An 8,871-nucleotide genomic window follows, 5' to 3' on the forward strand; every position below is an offset into this window, starting at 1 on the left:
TTATAGTTCCGTGAATAATTTCCTTTATCCGCTTAGTAATTTTTCTCATACTCTGTTATTCTGTCAATACTTTTAAAATTAATTAAGAGAATCCTGTTCCAGTAAATTTAGACTTGGCATAGATAAATAATAATAATAATAATAATAATAATAATAATAACTATACTACATTCATATATAAATACAAATATAGATATACATAAACTGTACAAATAATATATATTTTTACACATCATGTGTTTAAAGCTATGTGGTGTTCTCAAGTGAACTTCCTGTGAGAGAGCGTGAGTGCTACCTAAGGGTAAACACTTGTTTCCCTATCAGTTTCTTTCTCCCTCGTCATTCACATTTATTACTGCTATTATCTCTTATAATGAGTTGTTACTATGTTTACATTCATTATTATTATAGTTAAGTTGTTGATATTAAAATGTATTTATTTATATATTTCTTTCTTTCTTTCTTCTTCTTCTTCTTCTTCTTCTTCTTCTTCTTCTTCTTCTTCTTCTTCTTCTTCTTCTTCATCTCACTTTTGGAATATTCAAGCTGTGATGGATTCACAGGCTAAGAATATTTTAGCTGGATTGAAATATTTCTGCTTTGGGAATATCCTCGTTGTGTTGCGATATTCCATTTAAGTTGGAATATTCTTACTTGGTTGTAATATTCCCGTTATATTGGAATATTCCCTTTATGGACTCCTGTTCTGCTAGTTAACTGCTATTTGGGGGATAATTACTTGACTATGTACAAGTCGGGAGATGGTGCAATATTGTGAGAGAGAGAGAGAGAGAGAGAGAGAGAGAGAGAGAGAGAGATACACCTGGCCTTAAAACAATGTAAGTCATGGGTCGAGGATGTAGAGTGTATCAAAATCAATTGATCTTTTAAGGACGGGGTGTGAAGTGCAACACCACCCTCTCCCACTGTCTGCGCGTCGCTCTCCTTACGTTCGTGCACTCAGCTAAACTAGACAGCGTTTATATATAGCTGTCACACACACACACACACACACACACACACACACACCTACCTGTGTACAACATGGAATTTGATAAAGTTCCAATAATTAAGCTGAGTATGCTGATAAGTTTTACCATGACAACATTGCGAACTATAAGTTGACTTTATGAGGACTACTAATGTAATTAAACTAAGTTTACGTGGACGACTATAATGACTAAGCTGACAACCAGGACGACTATTATAACTAAACTGAATTTACGTGGACGACTATAATGACTAAATTGACAACCAGGACGACTATTATTTCTAAGCTGAATTTACGTGGACGACTATAATGACTAAGCTGACTTTACGTTGACGACTATAATGACTAAGCTGACTTTACGATAACGACTATAATGACTAAGCTGACTACGTAGACGACTATAATGACGAAGCTGACTTTTCGTGGACGACTATAATGACTAAGCTGACTTTACGTTGACGACTATAATAAATAAGCTGACTTTACGTGGACGACTATAATGACTAAGCTGACAACCAGGACGACTGTAATGACTAATGTGACTTTACGTGGACGACTATAATGACTAAACTGACTTTACATGGATGACTATAATGACTAAACTGACTTTACATGGATGACTATAATGACTAAGCTGATGGCGCTGGTATAAATCCTGTTGGTGTGACGTTTACTGGCTGACATGATCTGTAAAGAGAGCCCTGAGTCACACTCTCCCTCCTGTAACTCTCCCTTCTTTCTCCCTGTCTTTCCTCTCCCTTCTTTTTCTTTCTTAATCTTCTCCCTCTATTACATGTACCTTCTTTCTCCCTATCATTCATCTTCCTTCTTTTTTTCCTGTCGTTTCCCTCATTTCTCCCTGTCGTTTCTCTCCCTTATTTTTCCTTGGCGTTCCTCTTTCCTTTTCCTCCCTCTATTACCCCTTCCTCCTTTGTCTCTTTACTATATCTCCCTTCCCTCTCTCTCTATTACCTCTCCCGCCTTTTTCCTATTATCTCTCCGTTCTTTCTCCTAGTATCTCTCCCTTCTTTCTCCCTCTATCACCTCTGTTTCCTCTTCCTTCTTTCTCCTACACTTTCACGCCATAATATTGCTTCTTCCTCTCCACTCTTTCTCCTTTCTTCTTTCTTTTCACTTTCCCTCTCACTACCTCCATATTCTCCCATCTCTCAATTCTACAACCATACTCTCTCTCTCTCTCTCTCTCTCTCTCTCTCTCTCTCTCTCTCTCTCTCTCTCTCTCTCCCTCTCTCTCTCTCTCTCTCTCTCTCTCTCTCCTCTCTCTCTCTCTCTCTCTCTCTCTCTCTTTCCCCTCTACCTGACAAACACACACACACACACACACTTTGAATATCAGGTTGATCGGGTCGTCTTGCTACACAATATCTATGGTGTAACATGCTAGTATATCTACCCGGTGTATATACTAGTATCTACAACAGTGGGTTGGTATAATTAGGTATATACATTGACGTTATAATGTTACGACTGTATTTCAACAACTGATAGTCTCTAAGGTCATAATAAGTTCAATAATTACACTAGTTCATCATCAACAACAACAATAAATAAATTACCTGTATTTAACACTATTTCTGGGAATATTATCTGACCTCTTACACCTATAGTATTTCACCAGCTTGTAGAACACACTGGCAGTACGGTAAGGTGCGGTGGCTTCTAAATTGATGCTGTATCTCCGTGACTCATTCAATGACAAGTTGAGGAGGGAGAATATGCACTCACTCACTCACAGCCACCTGACGCAGCGAGTGACCAGTTCTCAGTCATCTTTGTTCTATATGACCTGTTACTTTAATTTTGTTGTTGTTCCTGTTTGATGTAGTGATGGAGGGTGTTGGAGGTAGGTGAAGGGGAGGGTGGTGGAGGGTATAGTGATGGAGGGTGGTGGAGGATAAGTGGTGTAGGGTAAGGTGTGGGATGGTGGTGGAGGGTATAGTGATGGTGGTGGAGGTATAGTGATGGAGGTGGTGGAGAATAAGTGATGGAGGGTAAGGTGTCAGGATGGTGGTGGAGGGTATAGTGATGGAGGAGGGTGGTGGAGAACTATAGTGATGGAGGTGGTGGAGATAGAAGTGGAGGTGGAGTGTGGGAGGGTGGTGGAGGCCCATAGTGATGGAGGTGGTGGAGATAAGTGATGGAGGTGGGTGTGGGATGGTGGTGGAGGCCTTATAGTGATGGAGGTGGTGGAGGATAAGTGATGGAGGGTGGTGGAGATAGAGTGGTGTAGGGGTGGGTGTGGGATGGTGGTGGAGGTATAGTGATGGAGGTGGTGGAGAACATAGTGGTGGAGGTGGTGGAGGATAAGCAGTGAGGGATAAACGGATAAGAGTTAAATCGTGTGTTTTGTTTCATCTTATTTTTGTTTATCGCGAACGATGTTATCAGTATTATCAACAATCTCCCTCTATATATCAGTGTGTCTTGGTAGTGTTGCCTTCACCTGTACTATACCTGAGTACAGAGTCAGTGCTCTCTCTCTCTCTCTCTCTCTCTCTCTCTCTCTCTCTCTCTCTCTCTCTCTCTCTTTTATTGTTCCACATACACACACACACACACACACACACACACACACACACACACACACACACACACACACACACACACCAGGTACAGTACTCGTAACGGTGTGTGTGGTTAGTGAGTGACTGGCACACCCCGGACTCACCCACGCTGCCTAGTATGTCATTAAGGTATTATGGTAAGAACTTGCTCTCTCTCTTTGTCTCTCTGTCCTCTGTATGTCTGTTTGTCTGTCTGTCTATCTGCCTGTTTCTTTTTCTCTTTCTTTCTGCTTGTCTCTCTTTCTCTATCTGTCTTTCACTCTGTCTCTCTTTTTTTTTGGCTGTCTCTCTGTCTATCTCTGTATCTTTCTATTTCTCACTGTCTATGTGTCTCTGTCTGTCTGCCTGTCTCTCTCTCTCTTTCAGTTTACATGCTGGAGTCAGGCACACTAGCTCGCATATCATTAAGGTATTATAATGTGAACGTGATCCTCGCTCTCTTTCTCTTTTTTCTCTCATTTTCATTATTTTTTCTCTTTCACAATTTTTCTCTCTTATCTTTATCACTAATCTTTGGCTGTCTCTTTCCTTGTTTCTATAAGTGTGTTTTTCTCTTCCTGTCTTGCTGTTTGACTCTCTCTCTCTCTCTCTCTCTCTCTCTCTCTCTCTCTCTCTCTCTCTCTCTCTCTCTCTCTCTCTCTCTCTCTCTCTCTCTCTCTCTCTCTGGGGTTAGGCTCACACGTAAGCATATCATTAACGTATTAAAGGAACAACTTGTGTATGTGTGTGTGTATGAGAATTAATATTTGAGTGAGTGTGTGTGTGTGTATGTGTAATACATTTGTTTTACTGATTGTAAGTATGTTTATTTTAGTCGTGTGTGTTTGTGTGAATATATGTGCTTTTATGTCTGAGTTCGCATGTGTACATATTGTCAAAGACGAAACACACACACACACACACACACACACACACACACACACACTATAGACATCTTTATTTTCTTCCCTTATATTATCTACCGTAACTTCCTCCTACCTTCCCACATCTACCTCATCCTCCTATTTCTCTCAATCTTCCCTCCCTTCTTCTACCTCCCCTCTCCTACCTCCCCCATTCCCTTCCCATTCCCTAACACCACTCCCCCAACACCCATCACCACTACATCACTCGTAACAGATAACTCCCATATCATTTCACTACTAAGAAAGACCAATTCATACCATCCCTATTTTGCCCAGGTGATGTGATATCATTTAGAAAAGGTGCACAATGTGGGTCTTCCTATTCACATAACCGCATTGAAAGGATTTGGTGGTAGGGAAAGATGTCTAGATATGTTAAGTTTTGATTCGTAATGCATATAAAGTATTTAGCTGTGTCATAGAGGCTGTGAATGCTAATCTTTGTTGACTGACAGACATTCACTCACTGACTCAGGGTAGTTAGGTAGCTGTTGCCAGGTGTATGACTATGTGATGTAATGATAGTTATTCCTAGTCTTAGTCATCTATATTATTCATTACCATAAATAGAATTGAATTTTATAATAGTTTTGTCGTTATCATTAAAATTCCAGTTAGTAAATAGTATTAACCTAGGCAATTAACGGGACCAGTATCTCAAAGATTCGTTGATCTTGGCCTGATATGTTTACTTCACCCGACCCAACTTCTTCTAACTCGCGCCATATGACAGCAACCTAACCCAACCCAACCCAACCCAGCAACCCAGCAACCCTAAGCAGCAACCCAACCCAGCAACCCAACGCAACTAACCCAGCCAGCAGCAACCCAACCCAGCCCAGCCTTCTTAACCCAGCAACTCCAACCTAGCGATGTGCATAAGGGTGAAAAATGTCTTGATCTTACGTCTGAGGACCTGGGGGTGGAGGGAAAGGTGTGTTCTCTAATGTAACAAAATAAAGGCTGGCGGCGATCCCCGTATCCTCCTTGAGATATTGAGTATGCTGTTTTGGGGAGCAAATATCCAGTTAGCCGTAGGGAAGTATTGATCCGGGGCAATAATGGTCTTACCTCAAGAAGTACAAGATAGGTTACGTTAGGGTGGGGTACGGTAGACAGGAATTGAGAGAGGAGAGGAAAAATAAAATGAGCAAATAAAGATCAGAGATATTTATGTATAGTACGTAATCCTAAATAATGTATTACTCACCAGTGTGTGTGTGTGTGTGTGTGTGTGTGTGTGTGTGTTATAAGCTCACAACACTGGTACAATACTGTGTTATAAGCTCACAACACTGGTACAATACTGTGTTATAAGCTCACAACACTGGTACAAGGGAAGGACACAGTGCGGTGAGCGGTAGACATGGTGAACGAACATAGTAATTGCTTGTGTCACGTCTCACGGCACTGAACACACTCTCTCTCTCTCTCTCTCTCTCTCTCTCTCTCTCTCAAAGTCATTGTCTGTCATCGGAAATCAAGGTTCTCTCACTCACTCACGAACTCACTCTCTCTCTCATTTATTTTCACATACACACACGCACACACACACACACACACACTCTCTCTCTCTCTCTTTGTAATTGTCTCTATTCCTCTTTCACTCCCTTTCTCTGTTTAGTCTAGTTTTCTCACTGTCCATCTTCCTTGTTTCCCTCTTTTTCTGTTTCTCTCTCTCACTCTATGCCTCCTTTCCTTTTCTCTCTCACCATCTTTTCATCCTCTTTTTGTCACTCCCTCTACGTCTCTCCTCATTCTATATCAGGTAAGTTAGAGTTCATTAAGATTCTTAAATTAGATTATTATTTTCTTCCTGCAAAGTTGGTGGCCTGTTGACTTATCATCTCTGTCACTATTACTACTACTACTACTACTACCATGACCACAATCACCATCACTACCACCATTACTACCACAAGCACTACCATTATCACCACCATCACTACCACCATTACTACCACAAGCACCACCATTATCACCACCATCACTACCACCATTACTACCACAAGCACTACCATTATCACCACCATCACTACCACCATTACTACCACAAGCACTACCATTATCACCACCATCACTACCACCATTGCTACCACAAGCACTACCATTATATCACCACCATCACTACCACCATTACTACCACAAGCACTACCATTATCACCACCATCACTACCACCATTACTACCACAAGCACCACCATTATCACCACCATCACTACCACCATTACTACCACAAGCACTACCATTATCACCACCATCACTACCACCATTACTACCACAAGCACTACCATTATCACCACCCTCACCATCACCACTATCCCTATTTTAAAACAAAATCTTTTTACAACAACTATTCTTGTCAAGGTGAAATAATTTGATTCTACAGAACTCCCTCCGGTGAGAGCCTGTGTGGGTGAAGAAGAGAGGAGGAGGAGGGAGGATGGGGGGCGGGCCACAGCGAGGAATTTTTGTAGCAAGATTACGGAGGAAGGAGAAGTGAAGAGACAGTGTAGAGAAGGAGGGATGGGAGAAGATGGGGAGGAATAATAGTCTCCACACACACACACACACACACACACACACCCACACACACACACACACACCCCACACACACACACACACACACCCACACACACACACACACACACCCACACACACACACACACACACACACACACACACACACACACACACACACACACACACACACACACACACACACACACACACACACACACACACACACACACACACACACACACACACACACACACACACACACACACACACGCGCGGTCTGATAACTGCCTAAAAACTCTAATAATGAGCTCCTAAATCATAGTAATAGTCTCCAGTCTAGCTACTGTAACTAATATATATATATATATATATATATATATATATATATATATATATATATATATATATAAATTCTTCAACAAAAGCGATCAGTAGCACCAGAAGAATCCTATCCCGTGGTTACGACAGACGAACGTTCGCCCGCCTTCTAACGGCAGTGACATTCATTTCTGGTATAATTAGTCGTAACACTCACCTCTAGCTGGTCTTATATAAACTGCGTTACATAAGACCTCTATTAACTAAGGAGTGTAACTTTCGTTACATCTGTTGACGTAGCGAAACAACCCAAAGTGTGGCCGGTGTGTAACATATGTGACCTTATGGACAGATGTGTCGGAAAGAACACCTGTCTGTACAGCAGTTGTGTGAGGCTGCCACTTATTAGCTGAGGACACCAAATTTGTTTGTCTGGTCAAGCAATAAGTTTGTTACAACCAACTTAGATAAGGTGAGTTGGGTCCAAGGTGTAGTACACTGCGTCACAGGTTACCACAGATCAGGTGTATCTTACCTAATTAACCCGGATGCAGGTAATTTATTTGGGTCTTTAAAGCCACGTGGGAAAACATGATCACTATACTGTATATTAATAGTCAAGTAGGAATATTTAAACACACACGTGATCATACATATAGACACGCACAGAGATGTATATCATGCACATTGCATGTTTTATCGCACACACACACACACATACATATATACATATATATATATATATATATATATATATATATATATATATATATATATATATATATATATAAGAACATAAGAATGGAGGAAACTGCAGCGGGCCTATTGGCCTATACTGGGCCACACTGGAAACGTAGACAGGATAAATCTCGATAAAATCACACAGGAAAGGGAAACAATGGAGTACCTTGGCTTTTGTCTTTATCCGAGACATCTTCCCTTTTCCTGCGTGGTTTTATCGATATATATATATATATATATATATATATATATATATATATATATATATATATATATATATATATATATATATATATATATATATATATATATATATATATATATACTAAATTACTATCATACGTTTCTTAATTATCTTCAGATAATTATACATAATATCATTTAATTAACCATAGCCGTAATAATCACACAATAAATGATCTTACAATATAAATCTTTTCTTTTAATTTCAGGTAAGCTGCTTGATGACGTCATGGTTAAGGTAAGCCTCTCAGGTGTGGTGCCAGGTCACGCGTTTCTTATTATTTCATATATTTATCTCTTTATATCGTCCACCGAGCAACGCGTTATTTGACTGGTCGGTTTATTTATAAAGTGTGTATGTGTTGCCCTTCAATATACACATTCATTTATATATTTACATACAAAATACTACAATTTTAAGCACATACAGTATATACACTTCCATACTTACACAGCACCTTGGTATTCAGACATTAATACACATACGCATACACAGACAAATAATGCAGAGACAGACAGACATACAGACTGAAAAACCAACATACTTTCAAACAGACAGACCACAC

The sequence above is a fragment of the Homarus americanus genome, unplaced genomic scaffold, assembly GCF_018991925.1.
Source record: "Homarus americanus isolate GMGI-L3 unplaced genomic scaffold, GMGI_Hamer_2.0 scaffold25013, whole genome shotgun sequence".
In the NCBI taxonomy this organism is placed as follows: Eukaryota; Metazoa; Arthropoda; class Malacostraca; order Decapoda; family Nephropidae; genus Homarus; species Homarus americanus.